This window comes from Aphis gossypii, chromosome 3, assembly GCF_020184175.1.
Source record: "Aphis gossypii isolate Hap1 chromosome 3, ASM2018417v2, whole genome shotgun sequence".
NCBI lineage: Eukaryota > Metazoa > Arthropoda > Insecta > Hemiptera > Aphididae > Aphis > Aphis gossypii.
The window spans coordinates 25,570,220-25,574,496 of NC_065532.1; the positions used below are offsets into that span (position 1 = coordinate 25,570,220).

Genomic DNA, 4,277 nt, shown 5'->3' on the forward strand with positions numbered 1-4,277 from the left:
TATTACAATGTTTTTTCAGATTCTTTAATTTTACAATTTTGTAGGTTATCAATAGTTTTTAGTCTTGTTACTCACACTTAGAGATGTATAGAAAACCGGCTCATTGAAATACCAATATTATACTCGATTTATGCACTACCTACTGTTTACAATGTTTTTTTATCAGTTATATTGCAAAAAAAAATATTTTAAAATTGTAATATAACTATGTAATAATACTTAAACATTTTATAGTTATTGACACGATTACCTAAGTAACTAAGTATAATTTCTATAATGTTAACTTGTTCAATTTTAAAATTGTACTTCACACGTCTCACTAAAAGGATCTAATGAAAAAAAAATATTTGACAAAAATAAAATATTGAAATAAAATACCATAACATAGATCAAATAGGTAATTATATTTAAAACAATAGTAACATACTAACATATAATTTAACTTTTCAGACCTATTTAAATTGAATTAATGTAATAACAATTATATCATAATTTTACGTAAATTAACCCGGTCGTTATATTTACTGTTCACCTATCCTTTAATTTAAATGTCTTAATGCTTGAACAATGAATTTCAAAGTTTCCTTTTCTGTTGAAGTTATTATATAATTTCTTGGATTAGTTGGATTTATACCAAATTACAAGTCGTTGTTTAATCATGTTCATTGCTCTATGACAGTTGTGATTTATGCACGGCATATAAATAATGATAATGGTTTGTTTCGTTATCAAACAAAACTTTGAGCACAATTTTTATTTATAAATTATTGTAAAGTAAACTTTTTAAAAACGAATAAAATAGATTTATGATTTTTACTGAATGATATACGACAACTACTGTGGTGATATAAGTATAATAATTGGCGAGTATTGATTTCCTACGAAATATTAATATTTACCTATTAATACATTATAATGCTTTTATACTTTAATGTCTACTTTAAGTAGATCATGGAAATAATTAATTTTGTTTTTAACAAGTTCTTATTTTTAAAATTATATTTTATGAGAGTTTTTATTTATGAACTCTGTTCGACGAACCAACGGGTGGTAATAACTAATAATTCTGTTTGTGCTTAAATAGTAATAATAATAATATTACACTAATATATAACTTTATACATACATATTGCGCCCGATAAATGAGTCAATGTTTGTACAAATTATCATCTATATTTATGGGCGTATTATATTCAATTATGATCTTGAGAGTAGTTCTTCGTTGTGAAAATCGTGTTCGAACTTACTGCAAACGTCTGTAAAATATAATTAAAGCGAAAACTTTGACATTCGTTTGAATTATTATATTTTTTGGGGGGATGAGAAACTTGTATAAGATATTAATACATCGATTATTGTTTATACTACGAACATGATAATATATAAACACAATACGAACCTGCTTGTTATTTGAATGGCAGGAAAATTCCAAAACTTCCATTTAAGGATATTTCGAAATCCATCAGTAACATTCCCGGTACTAAGTTATTTGGTAAAATGCTTTTAGGACTCGAAATGGGGCACCTCAGTGTGGAGGTAATTTTAATTTACAGGTATTCATAATAAATAACCATAAAGTGGCCGAACGTGCTTGTTGCTCATTCTGTCACCTACAAGAATTCCGATGTCTTTTATTAGTTCGTCGGTCACTCGAGTTCCAATTTTGAATCTATTCTAAAAACATAACGTAGCATTACTCATGTTTTAATTTTAATTTTAATGTAAATTTAAATAATTATACTATTATGTTACATCCATTTTAAAATTGCAATTGTTAATATTAATATAGTTTTATTTTACAAATTATATTATATAGCACAACGTTGAGGTAAATAGAATATGAATATAATTAAAACGTAGCCTAATAATTATGTGATCACCAAATTTACTAGGAAATACCTTTTTTATCACATTAAATTTTCATTCGAGCGTTGATTACCACCTTAGGGTCAAGTTTTTAGTTATTTTTGAATGTATTTTAATAATTAAATTATGATCATTTAGGGATGTAATATAAATAGGCATCATACAGTATTGAGACTCTTAATATTTTGTTATTATTATGTAAAATAACTGAAATTAAATTATATCATCATGAGTAATTTCTAAAAATGGTTATTTTCTTTAAATATTTTTATTTTTTTTTTGTGGAATGTATACATTAAATATTTTTCTTTTCGATTTATGTAAAATAATATTTTAGTTGCGAATAAAAATATTGAATGTTTTTTCTTTAAGTCTATTGTGGGGTGGGATTGAATGACAATATATTCCTATTTCAGAGTCAACAGATATTTTATAACTTATATAAAATCTTGTTACATGTTGTATTAATAACATAAAAAGTAAGAACGATGTTTTCATCATTTGTAGATTTCATCATATTTAATGTGAACAAACTAATTAACGAAAAAAAAAAATGTTTTTAAAATCTATATTTTTCTAGGTTTTTTGGCATTAAAAGGAGTGCGAAAATCGGGAAAGTCGATCAGTTCTATAGTAGACATTGTCATTAAACATATCATAAAAATGGATGTGTTTAATTTTAAACTATACGGCCTTAACAGGGGTACTTGATTATTTTCATTCAATTATATTGAGCGTAGAAACTATCCAAAAAGACTAATTGATGTACTAAGTGTGCCTCCAGGTCGATAGAGTCACCTATTTGAGACACTATAAACAGTTTATGTATACAGGGTGTCCCGTGAGGATTTACCCATTGCGATATCTCCTGAAATAATGGACATATCATAATTCTGATTTTTTAATAAGACTCACAGGAATAAGAACTACAAATATTTTATGTTTTAATTTATTTTAATGTTTTGGTAAAAAAGTTAAAAAATATATTTTTTTATTTAATTATTTTCAAAAAAATCGAAGATAGCCATTTTGTAGAGTTAATTTTTCTGAAAATATTGACGTTTCAACATTTTGATTTCATTAATTTCCTGATTTTTAATATTTTTTCTAGTTTCTAGAAAAACAGTGAATTATTTAATACCATAGTGGTAACAAATACAGATAACGAGATATCGCAATGGGTAAATCCTCACGGGACACCCTGTATAAATATTATATATTGTATAATGTTTAACATTGAATTTCATTGTTTAATTCATAGTGTTTCACATAAAAAACAAGTGCAAATAGCGTTCGATAATTTAAAATAAAAATGTATTATTATTAGTTAGGTGGATATGTATTAAATATATGTACTTATGTACTCATAAACTGTATTTTTTTTGTTTTTAATGCTGAACTTTTAAATTCACAAATAATAAATATACACTATGCAGTATGCATATATTTTATGAACCAAAAATGTTTTATACGTACATTATATTTTGTAAAATTTCAAGCATACCAAACCATTCACTTGACGCATTACTAATATATTTTTTTATTTCGGTAAATTTGTAAATCCCACTATTTTCCAATAAATCCCGACGGTCTGATTAAAATCAAAAAAAAAAAAAAATTAATCATTACATTAAATCGATTCAAAATATATTAATATTACCTCAGATTCCATTATTTTAAAATGTTTCCATGTCTTATACATTTTTAAAATTATAAATTAATAAAACACGACTTATTTTATGGCTTTAAACGTAGATTTTACCACTTAGAATTCTACTAAGACTACCACTATTATGATATACTTTTTTGGCATATTCTAATAATTTCATAATTCACCACTTTAATATGTAATAATAATATTAACATTCAAGTCAATATCTTTATGTTATTATATTGTATAATCGATCTACTCATTTTATTATTTTGGTTATATAATAATATATAAAACAACTTTCATTGATTTTGTTAAAAGATAGCGAAATGAATAGCAGCATTATTATTTGTACTGAGATTTATTATTATTTTGAATTTTAACTAAAAATATTTTTTAAGTCAACGTTCAAAGATGTTCGTTAATTTTTTTTATTCTTTGCAATAATATTATTATTTGTACTTTAAAGTTAAAACAGTCCTAAGATATGCACAAAACTTTAAAAAATCCAAGAGATTTGAATAAATGTCATAAATATTTAATTTTGTTATTATTTAATATCAATGTTATTTACTTTTATTAGTGTAGTATAATAATATATTTTATAACTACTTTTTATAATTTTATATTATTTTTGAATTCGTTATTTACCATGTATAAAATTCTGTTTAAAAAATTATATTTGGCTTTCTCATAATACTGCGGAAGTAGGTTTTCCTTGACATGGATGATTTATTTACTAATGCCGTTTCTACAGGAA

The 4,277-nt window shown here is 24.1% G+C and overlaps 1 long non-coding RNA gene across 1 annotated transcript; it reads right to left on the minus strand.

Moving 5' to 3' along the window:
- Positions 1-513: 513 nt before the first annotated feature.
- LOC114131479 (uncharacterized) lies at positions 514-3,477 on the minus strand. Its single transcript, XR_003592999.2, has 3 exons — positions 3,343-3,477; positions 1,400-1,674; positions 514-1,256 (listed from the first exon to the last, which is right to left on the minus strand). It is a non-coding gene; the product is annotated as an uncharacterized LOC114131479 (long non-coding RNA).
- Positions 3,478-4,277: the final 800 nt, after the last annotated feature.